General features: G+C 37.2%; 1 pseudogene; it reads right to left on the bottom strand.

The window, feature by feature from the left end:
- Window positions 1-17350: 17350 nt before the first annotated feature.
- Window positions 17351-22909, bottom strand: LOC122746148 (annotated as a pseudogene).
- Between the last annotated feature and the right edge of the window lie 662 nt (window positions 22910-23571).

Raw genomic sequence — 23571 nt, 5'->3', positions numbered from 1 at the left:
TTCCAGCCCAGGAAATGAAGAATCAAGAAAGGGGACAAATTCCATTTCTTCTGACAGAAACAAAGAAAGAGGGGGAAAAGGGAACCTATAAAAATGAAACATCTTTTACATCATCCGAATTTTAGTACCACTGGCTGCATCATTAAGTAGAAATTGATTGCCATAAAGACCACATTAATTAGTACAGAAACACTGGAAAGCAAGATTTTAAGTTCACAACTACTCTCATCTGAGAACAAGAAAAGAGATTCCTTATGACAGGTACATCACTTATTTGTAAAGGATGCAAAAGGAGGGTTGGAAAGAGGATGCAACAAAGTGATCATTTCCATAAACTACAACTGCATCTCAGTCAAAGGCAATTTTTTTTTCCTTCTGGGTTATTATGCTCATAAAATACCCATAAAAATGACATCATGCCGTTGTGTATTTATTGTCTATCAATGTCCCACAGATCAAATTGTCCACATTTACAAACCAGCCTGTGAGAGCAGTAAATCCCACCTGGAATTTAAAATTACACTGATGTTGTCTCTTGGTTTCAGCCCCATACATAATAAAGATTTGGTAATTAACACTTGGCAGTAGTAAGCATGCTGAGAGCTCAGGACCAAATAGTGTCTTATTATTAGATCACCTCAGAGATCATTTAGTCCAACCCTCCTCATTTCACAGATGAGGAAACTGATGTCCAGAAGGGAGAGTGACCTACTCAAGGACACACAATTTACAAGTAGCAGACCTAGAATTCAAACCAAGATCTCCTGACTTCAAATCCTTTGGTTTTTCTAGGGACAGCTAGTGGATAGAGCACTGGACCTGTAGTCAGGAAATCTTGAGTTCAAATCTGGCCTCAAGCACTTACTAGATGTCCGATCCTACCTATGCAAGTCATTTATCCTCAGTTTTTTCAGTTGTAAAATGGGGATAGTAATAGCATCTACCTCTCACGGGTTTTGTGACAATCCAATGAGATGATATTTGTAAAAATCACATAGCACCAAAAAAAGAAAAGAAGAATGAAAATTTAAAAATCACTTAGCACAGTTAATGTTATATTACAAACATTATGTAAATGCATATTCTTTTCCCTTACCCCTTTTCTACTGACTCAAAATATGACTTTGGTTATGTCATTTCAACTTTCTCACCTTCAATTTCTGTGCCTAATACTGGTAATTGATTTTGTTGAGTGGAGGCTCTTTCTCCCAAACTAGGATATAATTCCTTTAGTGTAAGGACTACATCTCATATTTTATGAGCCTATAGTGTAAACTCAATGAATATTTGCTAAATCAAAGATTTTCAGTCCTTTGCATCCTGAAGATGAGTGAAGGTGACCACCACAGGCTAGAATAAATGCAGACATTGTCACAGTACTTAAATGTTTACAAACCAGTTTTTATGCATTTTTCCATTTGATACTCACAGTAGCCCAGTGAATTGGCCATGACCAGTACTATTACCTCAGTTTATTCATGAAAGATAATGATTCTCAGATAGAAAAAAATAACATGTCCATGGTCACATTGCCAGAAAAGAACAGAAGCAGTACTAGAATCCAGGCATCTCTGGAACCTGGATTCCGTACACTTCACACTCTGCCTCATTGCCTTGCATTAGAGCACATTGAGGTCTCCTCATTGGTTGGGGGGAGGTTACCAAGATGGTACCTAATGACATATGTTCCCATTTGTTGAGAACCCAGGAGTAATGGTTGCCACACCTGCTAACAGGTGAGGGGCTTTATCCAGTGATTCTTGCTCCTTAGACAAAAGAAATTTATCTCCAGGAGGGATGGATGAGAGAAACTTTGAATCTTTAGACAGAATACCTTGTGGGGACACCAAACCATGGAATTGAAGGGAGAATAAGAGACAGAGGGGGCCACTGTTGGTGGAGATGGCAGGGTGGGGCTAGGTATTGAAGGATCTCACCTCAGATTCAGCTGCCCCAATTAATATTTATTCTTGTTAACTAGTTGCAAATCTCAGCTCTTTGTGCCAGATGAAGAAGTGAGAATGTTTTCAATACCTTCAAAATGTTGGCCCTGTTGTGTAGAGCCCTGCCTATTCTGCCTTAGTTACAGTTTTCATATGATGAAAGATGAAGAGGCATTCTTGGACTATTTTTACAAAGGTGAGGTGATGTGGAAGTTGGGGAGACTAGACCGTCCACAACTATCTAGTCCAATTCCCTTATACTTATCAGACCTTATCTATAAAATGGAGATTACTTATAACAAGGGACAAGTTCAGAGGGGTTCCTGGTCTTTCCATTTCAGTCTGAAGGCCTCTTGTTTTGTATACCCCAGGACTAGAAGTTCCAATTCTTCTATAGAATTCTATCATGGGGACAGTAAAAGCTCTTTCCCTCCATTCTCAACTGTAGATTTCTTTTGCCTGAATCATTTGGATAACTACCAGGCCTAAGAGGGATGTGCAATGTTTAAATCAACTGATTAAGGATAAGCCAAAGCCTACAGAATAGAAGATAACATGCTGGAGGACATGATTTCTACTCAGAGAAAGGGAGGGAGGGAAGGAGGAAGGAAGGAAGGAAGGAAGGAAGGAAGGAAGGAAGGAAGGAAGGAAGGAAGGAAGGAAGGAAGGAAGGAAGGAAGGAAGGAAGGAAGGAAGGAAGGAAGGAGGAAAGGAAGAAAGAGAGAGAGAAGGAAAGAAAGGGAAAAAGAAAGAAAGAGAGAAAGAAAGAAGGGAGTAAGGGAGGTAAAGTGAAGGAAGGAAGAAAGAAAAATGAGCAATAAATAAGTGAATAAACAAATGGATGAAAAATATAAATAAATAAATGAATGATGAATAAGCAAAGAAATAAAAGAAACAACCTGTTTCCTGGAAGTGGAGGAAAGGAATCAAACACACTTATTTGAATAAAATGTGGCTGTCTTCTATCTAGAGATCCAAGGTCTGTGTCCTCCATCCCTTCAGGAGCTAAATTTCCCTTTGCCTCCTAGTGCCTTGGGGTTACTTGTCTTCACAGCTAGTGAAGCTACTCAGGAAGAGGTAAGCTAGTTAATTAACACCACAAACTAATCAACAGAACTTCAGGACTCTAAGAAACTCAGATGCTATCTAATCCAGCTTCCCCCACATCCTCCCTGAAAAGTGGTCATAGAGCTTGTGCTTAGAACACTTTAATAAATAAGAAACTCATCACCCTCCAAGGTACCATGTCCCATTATCTCAAATTTTAATTAATAAAAAATATTCATAGAACCATAACTTTAGAACTGGAAGGGACCTTAGAGGGCAACCAATCCAACACTTCTCTTTTTCATTGTCACAAAGAAATTAAGTTACTCACACAGTTAATGTCTGAGGTGGGATTTGAGTCCATGTCTTTTGAAGTCTCATAACCTAGCAACTATGCCAGACTGTCCTTCAAACTATTCCACATGCCATAGGTGGGATATTGAGTCAAACATCTGCCACTCTTTCATTTTCACACGTTGGTTATACCTCTGTTCCTTGGGGCCAAGAAGAGTAAGTCTCAGCCTTTTGTATAAGATAGCTCTTGAAATATTTAAATTATTTCCCAGAATGTTTTATTTGCTTAAAGAAAATTTTTAAAAAACATTAAATTGAATAAACATTTATTAAGTGCCTAGTATTTGCAGAGCACTGTGCCTGTATGGGATGATGAGGGAGAAAGAAAGTTTATATCAGACACAATTCCAGCCCTCATGGGGCTGGTAGGTATTCGACATGCCAGGAGATCTCCTTTAGAAGGCATCATCCCCAAGGTTAAGCTTCCGCTTAACCTTTGACATGTTTCCAGTCTTCTTACCATCCTGGGCACTCCAGGCCACTCTCCTTGAATATGCTTTACCGTGTCATTGTCCCTCCTAAAATTCCAGAATATCAGTTTTGGAAAGACCTCAGAAACCAGTCCTTAAATAGAAATCCCATCTACAAATATCCATGACAAGAATGAATGGTCATGCAGGCTCATCCTCATGCTCTCCAGTAATAGGGAAATGCATTATCTAGTGAGAATTTTATACAATAGTCTGGATCTGATTCCCCTAGGGCAGGGGACAGTGGGACTGAGGTTTTTCTATGTCCAGATCAAGGCAGAGTAAAGAAAGATTTTTAAATATAGTCAGCAGAGGAATATAATGTCAGGGGCTTAGGTATAAGTCAATAAACCTTACTTTATTATATTGAATCTGAAACATAAAAGAAAAAAATCAGGATAGGCATTTGTGCAATTTGGTAATAAAAATCTGCCCCTCCCCACCTTCCTAAAACAATAGTTTTTCTGCAAAATCATCTGGGAACCTTGATGCCATTTAAATTGGAAAATCTGGCATATGTATCCCAGGGGATTAAAAAGCTCACATTCTAAATCACTTACTTTTGAAAAGAAAGCATGAGGAAAAAAAGAGAGAGACAGACAGACCTTGGGTGAAACCAGACTAATTGGAAGAAGGTAAGATCTAAAAAGGTCTTTTATTTTCAGGTTAGGTGGCTGGGCTGTGTTCCTATCTAATTAATCTGAGCAAAGAACATTTTTGACAAAGCTTATTATCCTTCCCACTTAAATAATAGAATAACATTAGAACAAGCATTTAAAGATCACCTAGTCCAACCTTCTTTCTTGACAGATGAGGAAACAGAGACTCAGTGAGGTTAAATACTTTGCCCAAGATCACACAACTGTTACATTCCAGACCCAGAACTGAAGTTCCTGTCTGTACACTCTCAGCTTGAAATTTCTCTTTCCACTTATTAAATGCTTCCCTTAAATTCCTATCTCCTTTTCCTTCTCTTCCAACTCATTTTCCCCCAATTATGCTGTGAGACAAGATGAATTCTGTCACCTGGCATAGTAATTCTTCATGAACCTAAGCCATTTCTTGTTCATGCCTGCATCTGGGGAGATATTTACATGTTTCCTTTTATAGAATCAATCAAATGATCAACAAGCATTTATTAAATGCCTACTATTTACTAGTCATTGTGCTAATGAAAAGTGAAATGGCATGCCCTCAAGCATCTCCCACTCTGATAGACTCATAGCATCTCAGAGTTGGAAGGGACCACATAGCTCTTTTAATTCAGGTTATACATGGATGAAAACCCCCTCAACAGCATCCTGGAAAAGTGGTAATCAAGTCTCCCCTTGAAGAGCTCTAGTCAATGGGAAATCACTACCACCCTCAGCAGCCCACCAAACTTTTGCATAATTAAGATTCTGAGTTAGTTGTTCATACTCCACTGTTGAGGAATCCACTCCCTCCAAAGGCAGCCTATCTTCCCTTTGCACTGCTGAAATTGCTAGTGTTTTCCCTTAGATGAAGCTGACATCGATCTTTCTTTTTACCCATGGCTCCTAGCTCTCCTCTTTGGGCCAAACAAGACAAGTCCAAACTCTCTCCAAAATACAACCCTTTATAATTTTCTCATTGAGTTCATTATTTTAATTTATAATAATACAATTGTCTTATCCTTAGAGAGCCTGGGATGGAAGTGATTAATTGGGCTTATAAGAAACTCTCAGAAACGTAGCAAGTTGGACGTTATTGTAGGCAACAAAGATCTATAATCAGAGAACCTTCCTACACATGGGAAATGTCTCACCTGTCCCACTGGTTCTCCCTCGTGAGCAGCTTAGGTGCTGATTTTTCATGGATTAATACAATGTTTGAGTGAAAAGTCATATTAGAGCTCATATATTCCAACCTTTTCATGTTAAAAGTGAGGAAACTGAGACAAGGATTTTTATTTGTTTTAAGGGGCTGGCTATTGGCCTAAGTGACTTGCCCAGGGTCACACAGCTAGTAAGTGTCTGAGGTTGGATTTTAACTCAGGACCAATGCTCTCTCCACGGTGCCACCTACTTGCTTTATTTTTTCCCTCTCAAGGTCACACAACTAGTAAGTAGTAGGGTAAGAATTTAAATTTAATATTCTTTCTAATACTCTATTGACAGATGTCAACACTGTTTGAGACCATATGAGGGAAAGAAAGTATATAATTATAAATTTTAATATTAATATATTATGATAGTATTATAGTATATATATGATAGTATAATACTAACAGAAGCCGCAGGAGCAACAGCTTCTGCCAAACTTCAGGTTCTATTTCTTGTCTAGCCTTCACAGCTGGGGAAACAACACATGTGGATAAGGGGACAGCCATCTCCTCCAACTGCCAACCAACCACCATACACAGGGCATGCAACCCAACCTAGCTGAAGTGACAAGGCACCATGAAGGGGAAACAAGAGGTAGCTTTTGCCAAGCAAGTCAAATCACCGCCACCACTTTGACAATAATGTCTGATGATGGAGACAGTCCAGGATTCTGAGTCCAAGGGTCTTAGGAATATCAATGCTACCAGCCAAGTGCCTCAGTCATCATCCTAGGAAACAACCCCTATGGAGATGCAGTCTGGCAACTGCTCCTGCAGGTGATACATCCACATCTACAGAAAACCTGAAAAAGAAAGCTCTAGCCAGGCCTTAGTACTTTAAGACAATCCAATATCAGAAATTGATATAATTTTTTCTGTGAAAATTAAACTTAAAATAATTACCATCTGTTTTGCTGATGCATGTACTGTAGGACCTTTCAATTTAACTTGTAGCTAAAACCTTCCATATGTGTTTTCTCCCCCACTAGTGTGAGGTTGCTTTTTTTATTTGTATATGGAGAACTTAGCACAGAGTTTTAAACACAGTAAGTACTTAATAAATGCTTTATTCTTTCATTTCGATTGAAGTAATATTGAATCAATATTTCTACAACACTATGGAGATATGGACAGGAAGTACCCAAGATCATCCAACCATGAAAGAGATCTACAAACTGGAAACCTGAGAAATAGATCAACACAGAGTTCAGAACATGTTAAAAGACACCAAGATGGACCTTAATCAGAGACACCTGAACCAGTCATCTCCTTTTTCCCACATAAATTACTTTTTGATAGATTCTTGGTTAGAATGTAGAGTAGATTCTATCATGGATAGAATGTTGGACTGGGAGCCAATAATACCTGGATTCAAATCCTACCTCTAACACTAATTACTCACTTAAGCTCTCTCAACCTCGGTTTCCTCATCTATAACATAAGGATAATTATATCAGTAATACATAATTATCTGATAATGGTGTAATGGGATAGACTAGAAACAGAACTTGGGTCCTCTGTGACTCTTTCCATGTTTGCATGATGTGTCCTAAGTAGCAAGAAGAGCAAGTAGAGAGAAAAGCAGGAAGTTGAGAGAAATGGATTGCTGACTGAGAAGTCTGGGTAGCTCTGGGTAACTTCAAGCTTGGATGACTGGGAGAATGGTGGTGCCATTAACAGAAAATGCAAGTCAGGTAGAGCCATGATTCCATCGATCCATTTTAAAAACACCTTGGAACCTAAACAGACGGCCAATGGGTTCATTAAGAATGGATATTTACAATCCATGGAGCATGAAGCAGTACAAGTTTATAAACTACAGATGGGAATCTATCTTACACTTATGTGGCTGAGCCAGAAACACACATAAAAACAGGAATAAAACCAATATGGTTGAATTCTAACAGTTTCTACCTACAATTTTGAAAACTCATTCCTTTAGACTTTTTGCATAAGGTAACCTATCCATGACACAGAGGTAACACATATAAAGGAGAACAACTGATAGGCATCATCATAATAGCATTATAAATTAGTAGTAATGCAGCAAGGTGCTGCAGTAAATAGAGGGCCAGGGTTCAGTTGGGAAACATCCACTTCCTGAGTTCAAATCTGACCATAGACACTTACCAGCTATGATCCTGGGCAAGTCATTTTACCCTGTTTGACTCAGTTTCCTCATCTGTAAAATGAGCTGTAGAAGGAAATGGCAAACCATTCCAGTACCTCTGCCAAGAAAACTCCAAATGAAGTCACAAAGATTAGGACATGACTGAAATGACTGAACAGCAACAAGAATTAGTAGTTAACTTTGAGAATAAAATAATTGTTATAATAGTGAGTAATACTATTTTTAACACAACACTTTCATCACAATCATCCTCTGAGGGAAGTAATTGAGGATTATTATCCCCATTTTACAAAATAAAGAAACTGAGACATAGAAATGACATAACTTTTCGAAACTCAAGAAGTTATTATGGGGATGCTGAAAGTCAAGGGAATCCTGACATCAAGTACTTAACTCCTTGCCTGAATACAACATGCAAAGTATCACCTAATTCACAATTTGCCCTGCGCCCCCCCTCACACCTACATTTCCACCTTTTTATGATAAGTTTCATGATCAGTTCTATTATCTCCTGTGGTTATGTCTTGATGAAAGCTTTAGTGATGATGGGTATGAAGACCAACATTATGTCTACTCATCTCTAAGGTCATGAGCATCAGTTAGGAGAACCTGCCTTGCTTTCTTCCTTCCTTCCCCACCCACTTCTGAGTCATGACCAACATGAACAACAGTTGTTCAGCCATGCAGGGGCTCTCAGAGCCCAGGTCCTGAGACAATCACCCAATTTTCCATGTCATAGGAATGACTTTACTTCTCCATATTTTATACCCCACTTTGGGGAACAACCTATCCCATTTTATATTGAAGAATTCCTCTATCCCTCCCATAGACTGATTTAGTCACATTCTTAACCACCCTAAGAACATCAACTTTTTGCCATGAGAGGTTTTTTTGCCTGTGTTACTGAAAGCAGATGCCACATTGAGAAATTGTCAAAACTGGCAAGAAAGTCCCATCTCCCCACCCCCAATATATCATTTCCAAATTAAATCCACTTTAAAGCTTTAAGTGTGGAGTTAACAAAAGAAAAGTACTAGAATATTGCAGAGTAGTCATCTGGAGAAGATGAAGCCTTTCATCCTTCCCAAGTCCTAGGGCCCACATATTTGCATTAAGCAGAAGCATTTCTTTATGGAAAAGTTAGGTGTTTCAGTGAACACAGTATCAGACCTGGAATCAGGAAGAACTGAATTCAAATCCAGCCTCTGACAATTATTAGCTGTGTGACCCTGGGCAAGTCACTTAACTCTGTTTGTCTCCCTTTCTTTATCTGTAAAATGAGCTAGAGAAAGAAATGGCAAGCCACGATAGTATCTCTGCCAAGAAAACACCAAATAGGGTCAGGAAGAGTCTGACACAACTGAACAAGAACAATTTTTAAGGAGTGAAATCTTTAAAATAGCTACCCTCTGATTTGTTCGCTGAGTGTCAGTGCCTGCCCTGAACAGGGAAACATGTCCAAGGTCTTCATGCTTCCACTCCATTAATAGCTTGCAGGCTCACAGAGACAAAAACACCTTCTCATTCCACAAGAGCTGAGGCCTTGAAGCCAGCTGTAGGTAGATTTAACACAGAATTTGTCTTTAAAGATGTTCTCTTCTGCCCATCCACTTCTGAGCTCAGGGCCAGGTCCATACCAAATTAGGAATATATTTAGTATCATATGAGATTCCTCTTTGTTCATCTCTGGATGGCATACTTTATTGGCCAACTCTTTCTCAATCCATTTTTCCCTTTTCTTTTCACCAAGTTAATTCAGAAGGTATAAGTGTACAAAGGGGCAGATTTGTTTGTTGTTTTTTTCTTTTTCATTTATGATCTCACAGTACTTTGTATTCAATTTTCAAGTTATTTTTTTTTCAATTCAATTGAACTCAAAGGTTTTCCCACTCCATAGTTGATGTTCTTTGCAGTGTATCACATTGTGGTCTAAATAGTGAAATAAAACAAACAACAACAAAGAAACAAAAACCAAGAAAGTCAGTTGGGAGGCATGAATTCCTGGCATAGAAATCTGGATAACTGAATTTTTGATCCTTGACTTTCTTAATTAACTGATCTGTACAAAGGTTTGGATTCAGTTCTGGGGCAGATACAGAGTTCAGATAAGACTTAGCTCTTGGCCTCATAGATCAGTACAATCTAGTAAGAGAATAAAATACACATGATATTTTACAATATTATTATTCATACACTAGCTGTTTCCCTTCAGTAGCAGGTAAGATGGTTGAGGACAGGTGATCTTTTTTTCCCCTAGTTTAGCACCTTGCTTTTCTTTTGTAGTGGTTTCAAAGCAGATGTCCCTGTGATATCATTAGCATTTTGTTCCCTTTTGTCATCAGGATCAAATAGAAAGTGTTCTGTTTGGCATTGAATGTCCTCCCATTTCACTCACTCCGTGATCTAGCTTAACTGGCTGTCTTACTGTTCCTCATACATACAATTCCACCTCAATCAATAAATCAACAAGCACTTATTAATATATTATGTGGCGGGGCAATAATACATGCTTATTGATTAATTGATTGATCAGGTCTGGAAACTCCCTTCTCCTATGCAGATAACTAACTCATCTTTAACTTAAGTCTTAGAGAGTTCCTGGGACAATGGCTTGCCATGGGTTACAAAGTTGTTAAAGAGGAAAAACTAGAACTCATGATTTCCTGAATCCAAAACCTGTCCTTTATATACTACATCATGCTTTCACTCTAACTTGCACAGGCGTAGGGGCCAAATTTTAATTGGGGTGTGCTAGGCGGCTCGCCGCAATATTGGGGCAAGGAAGGAGATTAACAGGCTCTTTCAGAAACAGAATAGGGTTTATTAACAAGAATGAACTTCAAAACAAGATTATTAAAATTAAGGGAAAGGAAAAAAAAGGAGTGGGGCAAGGAAAATAATATGACCTGAATCACACCACTGCCCAGGGATCAGCAAAACACACAGCTGAATCCTGGCTCTTTCCAGCTCCAATGCCAGAATGGTGAATGTCCTCCCTTCTCCTTCCCAGCAGATGCCAGGCTGTCCACACACAGCCCCAAGCTAATTGGCTGGCAGCCCTGACTGACAGTAACATGACTGCCCTCACTGGGCTTCCAGTCATTATCATTTTGCCAGGCAGGTCCACGTAGGCGTCAGCGAATGGTGATGACCTGAGCTGCCAGTGCCATGGTGATGGCTACAGCCAGTGGGTGGAGTGCCACGTCATTTAGGTGGTGCGGGACCTGAGCCCTAGGCCAGTGTGTGCTCCTGGTTTTTTTTTAACTAGCGAAAAGATGGGTCATAAAAACTTCAAATCACAATTTATTCTTTACCCAGGGCAGGCATTTATTATGTTTGAATTGAGTTGAATTCATTTCTTCCCTGGAACCTAATAAAGCTTAATAATCACTTAATGAAAATATTTAACATGAACTTCACCAGGCAAATTATAAGCTCATTCAGAGTTGAAATGGTATTTATGGAGTAATTTGCCATTTCATTTTCTAGCTCATTTTATAAATGAGGAAACTGAGGCAAACAAGTTAGAAGACCTAGGCTCAATTCCTAGATCTGATACTTATAAATTACCTCAATTTCCACATCAGCAAAATGAAAGAAATCATATTTGTACCTCATGGGGATATATCGTGGGTAGTGTATTGTTAATCCCAAATCACATTTATTATGTAACTAGCTATGAGATGTTATTATTCTCCTTCTATCTTTGTCTAGTTCATTCAGGAAGCATTTATTAAAAAATCTACGTGCATGGGGGCAGCTAGGTGGCACAGCGAATAGAGCACTGGCCCTAGATTTAGGAGGACCTGAATTCAAATCTGATCTCAGACACTTGACATTTACTACATGTGTGACCCTGGGCAAGTCACTTAACTCCCGTTGCCCGCACAATAAAAAAAAAAATAATAATATAATCTATGTACAGTCCCCTTTAAAGGCTAAAAAGGATAATTCATACCTAGAATATTTTTTAAAGAATCTCTTGATATCTTTCTTGTGTTTCATGTTGATGAAGGACAGTGAGGGCATGTATTATAGTAGTAGGAAGAGCCTTAGCCTTGGAGTTAGATTCGGGTAAAAAAAAAAAAAGTGCTACCTGACAAGTTATTGTGGCAAGGTTCAGATGAGATTGTACATTTAAGGCACTCTGTAGCCTTGGAAGTACATAAAAATGGCAGTGAGCATCCAATCACTGAGGGTATTCAAGTAGAGATTCGTTGGCCACTTGTTCAGGATGTCAAGTAAAGGATTTATAAGTATAAGAGATAAAAGGGAAAATTTAGTTCAATTTCCTTATTAGCACATGAGCAAAGAGTGACCTGGAGAGGTTAGGTGACCTGCCTACAATGACATGGGTGTCTGATAGATGAAGTTTTACCCCAGGCCTTCTGATGACAAAACAATGGTACTATGCCACAGACACCTGACATGTACTAGCTGTATGATCCTGGGCAAGTCACTTAACCCTCATTGTCCCGAAAAAAAAAAAAAAAAAGAATGGGGGAGGTAAAATCCCTCTCTACCTTTAAGATATATATAAAATGCCACCTTTACTTTGAAACATGTTTTTATCTCATTGCTAAAAATGTTCTCTTCTTCCTCAAAATTATCTTGAGCCCTCCCTTGTCTCCTTTACACTCTATCTCACATTATATTACTATACATACATCTTGTATTCCTCCTTTTGAAATTTAACCTCATTAAAAGTGTTATGTCTCATATTTCTATTTCAAAGGGCAAGGGCAGTGGGATCTTGATGGAAAAAATATTTTTCTCTTGAAATTTCCTGGATCTTGTAGGTTACAGAAAGAAAGGAAGTATATAGGATTTGAATGGATTTGGGACATTTGAAGTGAATGAAGTTTCCTTGAGGAAATATTATCTTGTTGTTTTAGGAAAATATATCAGATATGCCAGAGGTACAAAGGTATAACAAAAGAAAAGGGAGAGATGCCATATGATTATGTGCTGACCTGGGAATAGAATGGGAATACTCCTCTGGAACAAGGTTTGCTGGCTAGGATGGTGGAATTCAGTCACTGGTCATAAGTGGGGATAAGGGAACCAGGTCAATGAAAAAATTTTCCCTCGCCTTTTACCTCTGAACTCTGAGCAACTTGGCAAAAAGTCTTTGAGAGTGTAACTATGTTGACAGTGAGAGGAACATAGAAGGGAAGGTTAAGGTGGCTGAGATATCAGATCATATCCAGAAATGAACCTTCTGCTTTTGAATTTTATTTTTTTCTTTTGATTTTACTTTAGTACACTTACTTCAACTTGAAACTGATCATCTGATTTATATGAATGAATATATAAAAATACATGTATAAACATTTACTATACTAAGCAGCTAGGGGAATCTAGATGGTGCACTGGATAGCATGCTCGACCCAGAATCAGGAAGATCTGAGTTCAAATATACTCTCAGACACATGCTAACTGTGGGACACTGAGCAAGTCATTTCACCTTCTTTGGCTCAGTTTCCTCATCTGTAAAATGAGTCAGAGAATGAAATGGCAAAGCATTCCAGCATCTTTGCAAAGAAAACTCCAAATGGGGTCATGAAGAGTTGGGCATAGCAAAAAATAATGACTGCACAACAGAATAAATACTGGGGATACAAATACAAAACCACAGATGATGTCTGCTCTCACAGAGCTTATATTTTAATTGGAGAATACAGTACATATAGGGGAATGATATTGAGGGAGGAAGCTTTTGTCTTGAAAGTTATTAGATGGGGCAATAAGGTCCACATATCATTCTAGAAACAGTGGTAAATTTCATTTGAACATGTGTCCAGAAATGGAGGAGGAAAGATGGATGGAAGACTTTTGAGATGACCTGGGAATAGGGATTAAGTGAAGCCTTGCAGGGTCTGCTTGAAATATTCAGCCAGCTGAAGCAGTCTCCAGTCAGGACTTTTGGACACATGGAGAAAGTTAAAGATATGAAAGAGTAGTCTATTTGAGGCAACACACTGAGGATGTGAAGAAAGATAAATAGTTTATAGACAAAGTATAGTATATAGTAAATAAATAAATGGTATATAGACAAGGCAAACATAAATCAAATTAGTTATGAATTATATTTGGAATGAATCATACCCTCAGGCTGAAACCTAGCTGGGCAGCTAAATGGCACAGCAGATAGAGTGCTGGATTTGGAGTCAGGAAGACTCCTTTTCAGGAGTTCAAATCTGGTCTCAGACACTAGCTGTGTGACCCTAGGCAAGTCACTTCACCCTGTTTGTCTCAGTTTCCTCATCTGTAAAATGAGCTGGAAAAGGAATTAGCAAACCACTCCAGTATATTTACCAAGAAAACCCCAAATGGGATCATGAAAAGTCAGACAGAACTGCAAAACAACTGAAACAGATAAAAACCAAGGAAGGTATTAAAAGGGAATGTCTGAAAGAAACAGGGACAAAGGAAGTCACAATCATGTTTGCACAAAGGGACTAAAAAGCTCTCAAGACATAAGATACTAGTCCCTGCCCATTCATTTAAAATTATTTGAGCTAATATATCAGGGCTTGAAGAAGCTCTTGATGACATGACCGGATAGAATATCCTTAGGTACAATTATAGCCATGGCCCTTAAAGCAATGTGAAGTACTACCTCATACAGGGACAATTGATTTGGACTTACATATGCAGGTGTTTAATAAACACTCCTTGAATTGAACTGAAGCTTTAGGTACATAACCTCCCCTTTCCAGAAATCATGCTTCTTTGTCTTCAAAATAAGTAAGTTAGGTTACATGGCCCTTGAGCTTAAATGGGGATAATAGCCTCCATCTCTCAGGCTTGTTGGGAAGATCAAATAAAATAATGTTTGTGAAGTACTTCGCTCAGTGCCTGACACATAGTAGGCACTTTATAAGATTATTTCCTTTCCTTTCTTCCAGTTACATCACTCTATATTCTAAGGTTCTTTCCAGTTCTAACATTATATTTTCTACCATCAAAAATTTTCTTCTGATTCAAACATTTAGGGTTCTAAAGGTTTGTTTTTCCTGTTCTACATATTCCATTTCTTATATTCTAATATTCTATGGTGATAATGAAATCATGTTTTCAGGTTAGAGAAAAGCAAAAGAATGACCCCATATGCTACAAAGATGTGGTGTTATTGGCCTGTAAGGCAGATCACAGAAAGGCTTTCTAAAAAGATATTTTGAGCTGAGAAAAATCATGCCTCTTCTGGGTTTCATAATGCCTCATTGGCAGCAGTGGGAACTTCTCACCCATCACTGCCATGCACACTTCCTGCCAGATTTACATATTAGCAAAGGGATATCTGAAACTTACAGTCGTGATTTGTCAGATGTCACTGTCATCTTGAGCATCCTGATGAAATGTTCTGGCTTTGGGATTCCTGGGTGGAAGACACTTCATGCCTATGAAATGAATCAGTATCACCACAGAAGGGAGTGGGGGGTGGAGCATGTCACTCACCATTTCCAAAAATGTAGGGCTTTTGTGTTTGTTTTTTTTTAAAGAAAGAATGGTGAAGTTTATAGCTCTGAAAAGAGTTTCTATCAAAAGATCCTGCAGATAAATGTCTGTTTCTACAGAACTTCAAGGACTGCAATTTTTCCACATGATAAAATAAATGCTGAAAGAATTAATATTTATTTTGAAGATGAGGAAACTGAAACTCATAGAAGTGAAGTGATTTACTCAAGGTAACACAACTTGTAAAAGTACCATTGAGATTCAAATCCAGATCTTAGTCAAAGTTTAAGTGTCTTTTCATATGCCAAGCTGAGGAATAGAAATCTTTTTTTTTGTTTCAATTATTCAAAAATAAAATTCACAAGATACATTTATATTTTAATTGATATCTTTCATTTTCATGATACCTTCAAATCCCAAATCCCAATGCAACACTACCTCCTCACCCTTTCAGAAAACAATCCCTTATAACAAAGAATAAAAAAGGTAGGGGGGGAAAAACAGTTCAGCAAAACTAAGTAACTTATAGAAAAAAAATCTGCTATTTTATGTAATGTTCTAAACTTCTGATCCTCCACATCTTCAAAGAAACAGGATGTGCCTTCTTATTGATCTCTTTTTGAGAACAACTTGGTTATTGTTTTATTTGTTTCATTGTTGGCCTTTGTATTCACACCATTGTAAACATTGTTTTTAGTTCTACTTTTCATTTTACTAAAGTCATATGTCTTCCTATATTTCCCTGTATTCACCATATTTATCATTTCTTAGAACACAGTGTATATATATATATATATGTAAATATGTATGTATATATGTGTGTGCATACATATATACATATACTCATACCTAAATATATCCACATGTGTGTATATATACACACAACCATATATCTATCCATCCATCTATCAACTTGTTTAGTCATTCTTCAATTATGAACATCTATTTTGTCCCCAAGTTTTTGTTAATAAAATAAGTATTGTTATAAAGAAAAATTTGGGGACTTTCTTTTTCATTGACATTCTCTGGGTATATGCTCATGCAGTGGTATTAGTGATCATTAACAGAAGCTCTGAGTTAAAAGTTACAGTCAGTTTCTTCACAGATTCCATGGACTCCATTTTTGTTTTGAAGGATAATAGCAAATAATAACAACAATTCTCAGACTCAGCAACAGTACATGAGTGAACCCATTTTTCCACAACTACTCTGACACTGACAATCTCAATATTTTAGCATCATTTACAATTTGCTAGATATAAGAACAAAATTATGAGTTATTTGGATGAGTACTTATCAAAACTATGGAACATTTTTCATATGATTGTTAATAGTTGGTAATTCTTCTTTTGAGAATTTTTTTTTCATATCCGTAGGCCTTTTATCTAGTTGAGAATGGCTTTTGTTCATGTTTCTGTTACTTGTCTATTTGCCTTGCATATCTGAACCTTATCAGAGATACTTGTTACAAAGAAAGTAATCTTCCTCAGGAAAGACTATTTCATGTTTGTCTTTGTATGCCTATCACACAGCACCTAATATGTGCTTAACAAATATTTAAATGACAGCATTAATTAATTTGGCTCATATTAGAGTAAAACTGTATCTTTGTTTTGTGAGATTCTTATTCCAGGCACTGTAAGGTCTAAAAGTTCTGTTAGTCCTGGTTTCCAACAATTTTAGTGTTAAGCTGATTATTCTTTTGTTTTAATTACATAATCTATATTATATATGAAATTGTTTTTAACATGTTATATTCTGGTTAAATCTGTGATAGTTTTAACTACTTAAAGGCCAGCACAGTCCTTTATTATGTATAGTGTCTTTGACCAGAGTCTGGCAAATATAGATAGTACTTTTCATTGCACTATTTCTTTGATCATAAAAGCAAGAAGCAAAAAACAAACCAAAAAAAAAAAAAACCTTAACTACAAACATCTATATCAAAAAAATATTTAAAAAATAACAAATATAAAACAATTGTGCCCATTTAGAAATGCATATTGATTACAAAAGTTAGTAGCAAATGAAATAAAACAAAAAAATACAAGCAAAATTATTCTAGAGGGCCAACTATTGCTCAGGGGATGAATCAAATACCCTAGATCATTTCTCTGTTTCTCTAGACAGCACAGCATAGAATCATACTGAAAAATCATGTCAAAGGTCATCATAGCAACAATCCCTATGGCCATAGTTGAATTTATGGTTAAAGACTTCTTCAATAGCTTATTGGTAAGTTTCATAGTAAATGAGATGATGTTCTTATTATGGAAGGCATGAGTGATCAACTGATCCAAAGGTGAGCCTAACCACAGCCATCCAGTGTATGGTGGATGACTTTGAGGGTGTGCTTGTAGATGCCTTCTTTGGTCCTCATCTTATTATACATTTCCCTATAAAAATGCTGGACCTCATAAATCACCTCATCTTTGTGAGAATAACTGCAGATGGTAGCAGCTATTTCAATGACACAAATTATCAGGAGGAAGGCAAAGAATAAGCCCATCATGTACATGGACCCACAGTGCTCAGGAAACCTAGCAACATCATGAGGGTACCAATTCCAATAAAGATGTAAATACCAGGGCAGAAATTGGAATTGTTGTTGTCTTCCTGCTCAAAAATATTCTTTATCTGGGAGTCAAATATGAGCCATAGGCCAATGGTAAGGATGAATTTAAATTCAAACAACAAATATTTAATGCATTTTTGACCAGCATGGTGAAGACTAGCCTGGGATGGGTTTTGGTTCTCAGTGAGGGGAGTTGGATGTATAAAATCAGTCACTAATGCAGAGTCATTCTGAAGTGACTCCGTGTTTTAACCTTCTTTGACTTTTGCTAATTAAAGCCAGCCAGCAGGAGAGGGTGGTCTATAGGCACACCAATTGTATTTCCTTAGTGCTAATCATATCTCCCCTATCTCCTCACTGAAGTGCATAGCAATTAGGATTGTCTTTCTCTTATTTGGAAATTGTTTACTTCTATCTATAAAAGCAATTTGAGTTGAGGCCTGCTATACCCAATGCTGCTGCCTTGGTATGCTGCAATAAATTCACCTTTGTCTTGTTTTTCCTGAATTTGCTTTGTTATTCAGCGTTGGCTCAAAGAATGATTTCTTTTCCACAGACACACACAAGACTAGACCCAATAGGTAACTAAAGTAAGGTAGGAGCACTTATGATTCTTTTAGCACTTGTTAATAACCCAGCACACAGTGTTCTTCATATAACAGACACTCATGACTTTTGAGTTGTTTTTCAGTCATGTCTAACTTCATGATCTGAAGACCTGGACTATCATTCAAAGAATTATAATAAATATTCATGGTTGAAAAGGATATTAGACATCACTTACCCTGAGCTGTGCTGGAAAAGGAGTCTCCACTGGAAGATCTCTAGGGAAGAGAGACTCAGTAAACTTTAAAGCTGCCCATTCTACTTTTGGCAGCTCTAATTATTAGGAAAATTTTCCTTCCATTGAACCAACTTTTGCCTTTTTGTACTTTCTATCAATAGCTCTAGATCCTTTCTATGGAGCTAAGAACAAGTTGAATGCCTTTTCTATATAGTAGTCCTTCAAATCCATGAAGATATCTATCTTGTCCCCCTAAGTCTTCTCTTTTTCTGACTAAACTGTCTGCAGATCATTCCATGAATCCTCATGGGTAAATCAATCAATAAGTATTTTAAAGCACCTATTAAAATCCCAGCATTGGAGAAACGAAGACAAAAGAAAAATAGTTCTTTCCTTCAGGGAGTCCACATTCTAAATAGGAAAACAGTGTGAAAATAAAAGGTAATGCTTAGGTGATGTAAAAACCAAATAGCAATACAAATTATTTATAAAAAGGCATATATTTGTGCCTTTTATTATTTATAAAAAGTAACCTTCTGGATAAAGACACTAGCATTTAGGGGAAATATGGTCTCCATTCCCCTTACTATTTTGGTCGGCTTCCTCTGAATTCCTTACAGTTTATCAATATCATTCCTAAAATGTAGTAGCCCAACCCTCACAAAATCCCCCTAGCAGAAATATTTGCATGGAATACAGTAAAAGGAAGGGGGCAATACTTAATCCAAAAGATAGAGGAATTGAATGTCCAGGCATTTATTAAGAGCTTACTATGAAGAAACTATTAAGCACTAGGGATGCAAATGATAGCAAAGCAACATAGTGGTCTATCCATGTCCTCAAGTATCTTACATTTTAATAGGCAAAGGCAACACATAAAGGGGAACTGTAACCATTAGTAGTATTTTGGTAGAGTTGATTTGAATACAAGTAGGAAAGGGAGAGGAATTTGTATATAGTAACATGGCATGAGGAACATCAGCGAGTAGCACCAAATATCTGGGTCCAGGGTACCTATAGTTTCATAAAACACTAAGGGTGGGGCAGCTAGGTGGCACAGTGAATAGAGCACTGGCCTTGGAGTTGGGAGTACCTGAGTTCAAATCCAGCCTCAGACACTTAACACTTACTAGCTGTGTGACCCTGGGCAAGTCACTTAACCCCAATTGCCTCACTAAAAAAAAACAAAAAAAAAAACAAAACACTAAGGGAGAAAGCAATGCTTAATGCAAATGGAATGGTATAATTGAATAAGGATGAGTGGGCAGCTAGGTAGTGCAGTGGATAAAGCACTGGCCCTGGATTCATGAGGACCTGAGTTCAAATCCATCTTTAGACACTTGAAACTTACTGTGTGACCCTGGGCAAGTCACTTAACCCACATTGCCCCACATAAAAAAGAAAATATGTAGGGAAATAAATCAAAATTTGGGGGCAGTGAGGTGGTGCAGTGGATAAAGCAACAGCCCTGGATTCAGGAGGACCTGAGTTCAAATCCAACCTTGGACACTTGACACTAGCTGTGTGACCCTGGGTAACTCACTTAACCCCCATTGTCCTGCAAAATAATAATAATAATAATAATAGAATAGGGACAAACACACTTCTTCACCCTAATTCTACTTACATGTTAAATTAATTTTAAACATTCAATTAATAAATGCAAGAAATATTGAAAGTCATAGTTTTCACAATTGTGGATAAGAGAAAATTTGAAGAAATGAAATTCATTGGGGAGATTTTTTTGCACTGACTATAACTCTTATAGGCATCTGACCTTCAAAATGGATAGGAAATTGACACAAATTTAAGGTCAAAGCCACTCTCCATTAGCCAAATGGTCCAAAGACACAAATAGGTTTGTTTGCTTGTTTTTGTTTTTTGCAGGGCAATGAGGATTAGGTGACTTGGCTAGGTTCACACAGCTAGTAAGTATCAAGTGTCTGAGGCTGGAATTGAACTCAGGTTCTTCTGAATCCAGGGCTGGTGCTTTATCCACTGTGCCACCTAGCTGCCTCCTGACACAAAAAGTTTTTAAGATAAACCATCAACAATCATTTGAAATGATGTTACAAATCACTAATAATCAGTAAAATCCAAATTACTGCAACTCCAAAATACTTCCTTATACTTTTTAATCTAGAAATACACTAAAGGATGGGAAAAACATCTTTGAGGGAGCTGTGAAAAGAGAAGCATGCTAATTTATTCATGGTGGAACTACAGACTTGTTCAAGTATTCTGGAAAACAATTTGGAGTTATGCAAGAAAAGTTACTAAGCTGTTCCTACACTGTGACCCAGTGATGCCCAACTGGGACTGGATTCCAGGATAGTTATTAACAGCAAGAAAAGGCCCATATGTGCAAGCATATGTCCGTGTTCATAGCTACAGTATTAGTGATAACAAAAGCTGGAAATAAAATATGTGACCAATGATTGGGAAGTAGCTAAGCAAAATATGGTTCATAAAGGTGGCAGAATATTACTGTCACTAAAAGGATGAATATGAAGAATTCAGAATTCTTCATGGGAAGATTTGCACAAAGTGATGACAAGAGAAGAAAGCAGAGCTAAAAGAATATTATAATGAATTTAACAGTACAAATAAAAGACTAAATGGAGAGGAGACAAAACTCTGGTCAAATGCAATAAAATATCATTCTCCCAAAGATTAAAGGATATATCCTTTCTCTATGTTAATAATTGCTCATTTTTCAAACTATTTTCTGGAGGAATGAACAATGTCAGAGAATTTTAGGGAAAAACATTTGTTAGGCATATTTATTGAATCAAAATGTATTAAATCAAGAGTTATTCCTTCCACATTGTGACTTTCCCCATCACAGTTTTGATATATTGTGGGTTGGAATAAGAAATTAAATGGCAATTTGGGGGGAGTTTGCAGAAGTCACAGGTAACACACAAAGGCCAGCAGACAACACAGAAAAAGTTTAGAAACTCAGAAATGCATAAAATATGCGTATAATATTGTACAATATCAATATATTTTATTTATTTATTTTGATGTTGTTGCTGTTGTTGTTGTTGTTGTTTTTGCGGGACAATGAGTGTTAAGTGACTTGCCCAGAGTCACACAGCTAGTAAGTGTCAAGTGTCTGAGGTCAAATTTGAACTCTGGTTCTCCTGAATCCAGGAGCGGTGCTTTATCCACTTCACCACCGAACTTCCCCAAGATATTTTATTTTTAATACCACAATAATTCAGAAATATCAGGTGTGAAGGGAGGGATAAAATTTTATGTGGCTGTATGGCTAAGCCTAGAAGAAAAGGGGTGGGGGGTGCAGTTAGGTGGCGAGCACTGACCCTGGATTCAGGAGGACCTGAATTAAAATCTGGCTTCAGACACTTAACACTTACTAGCTGTATGACCCTGGGCAAGTCACTTAACCCCAATCACCTCACCAAAAAAAAAAAAAAAAAAAAAAAAGAAAGAAAAAAGAAAAGGGGCAAGGGGAAGCAATAGGAAGAGGTAGAAGAAAAAAGTATTCCAAGCAATAGAAAACATGAACAAAGTTGTGGATGTGGGAAATTTTGTGATGTAACTAGAATACAGTGAGGAATCTATTTTTTTTTGCTAGAACATTAGATCTAGTCATGTGAGACAAGGATGAAAAGATAGTGGTAATGGATACACATCCAACTAATTTGGTGCCTTTTCCATATACTTGCAGAGATTATGAAATTTAAATTCGGATTTTTAACAAATTAGTTATACAGAAATGGAATGGACTACTTCAGCAGATTGTAAGTTCCCCATCAATGAATAATGCCAAATGGAAGCTGAATGATCAATAATGCTTTAGATAATATTTCTGTTTAGATATAGATTGGGCCATGTGACTCCCAAGTTTCCTTCTAATTCTCAGATTCTGACTATCGCTCCTTACAATAACCTTGTTTATTACACTCACCTACCATTAAAATAATTTCAGAATTTCTCTATCACTTGTAAAACTTTTTAGCCCTCCCTTCCTATCAGAGAAGAAGTATGAATTATTATGCCATTAGAAAATAAAATAGGTTGCTATTATATAATACTATACAAATATTTTATACATTTCTGAGTTTCTATGTTTTTTTCTGTCATCTCCTGACCTTTGTGTATCATCTGCAGCTTCTACAAAACTTCCCCAAATTTTCCGTTTAATTTCTTATGCCAACCTGTGATATATCAAAACTGCATGATGTGGAAGGGATAACTGTACAATTATGTTCAAAGTCCTTTTGATCCTACTGTATACATACCTCTTGCATCCTTCCATTCATCTCCCCTTGCATACTCACCACACTGTGTCAACTTCGTCTGGCCCTAATAATCATCTCTTTCTTGGACTAATTCATAAAAAGCTTCTAAATTTGTCTCACTGTGTTCAATCTTTCCCCTCTCCAGATTGTTCTTCATACAGCTGCAAAAATAACCTTCCTATGACAGAGGTCTGGCCACGTTTCTCCCCTCTTCAAAAATATCCCATAATAATTTCAGAAAGATCTGGAAAGATTGTATGAACTGATGTACAATGAAGTGAGCAGAAATAAGGTAAAATTTTGACACAGAGACAGCAATATTGTTTGATGAAAAACTGTGAATGACTGAACTATTCTCCACAATACAATGATCCAAAATAATCCCAAAGGACTATGGAGGAAAGATACTATCCACCTAGAAAGAAAGAACTGATATTGATGGAACACAGACTGAAGCATGCTATTTTTCACTTTTTTCATTTTCTCTTTGGTTCAAGTTTTTTTATACAAAATGATAAATATGATGTTTTACATAATCATACAGGTATAACTAATATCTGATTGCTTATCTCCTCAGAGAGGAGAGAGGGGAGGGAGAGAAGGAAAGATAAAAATTGGAACCCAAAACTATAAATAAAAAGGTTTATTACTTTAAAAATAAAAAGGAGACTGCACAACAAAAAAATATTCCATGG

Source organism: Dromiciops gliroides, chromosome 1, assembly GCF_019393635.1.
Source record: "Dromiciops gliroides isolate mDroGli1 chromosome 1, mDroGli1.pri, whole genome shotgun sequence".
NCBI classification, from domain to species: Eukaryota; Metazoa; Chordata; class Mammalia; order Microbiotheria; family Microbiotheriidae; genus Dromiciops; species Dromiciops gliroides.
The sequence above is the reverse complement of the archived record's forward strand: the minus strand, read 5'-3'. Positions and strand labels throughout refer to the sequence as shown.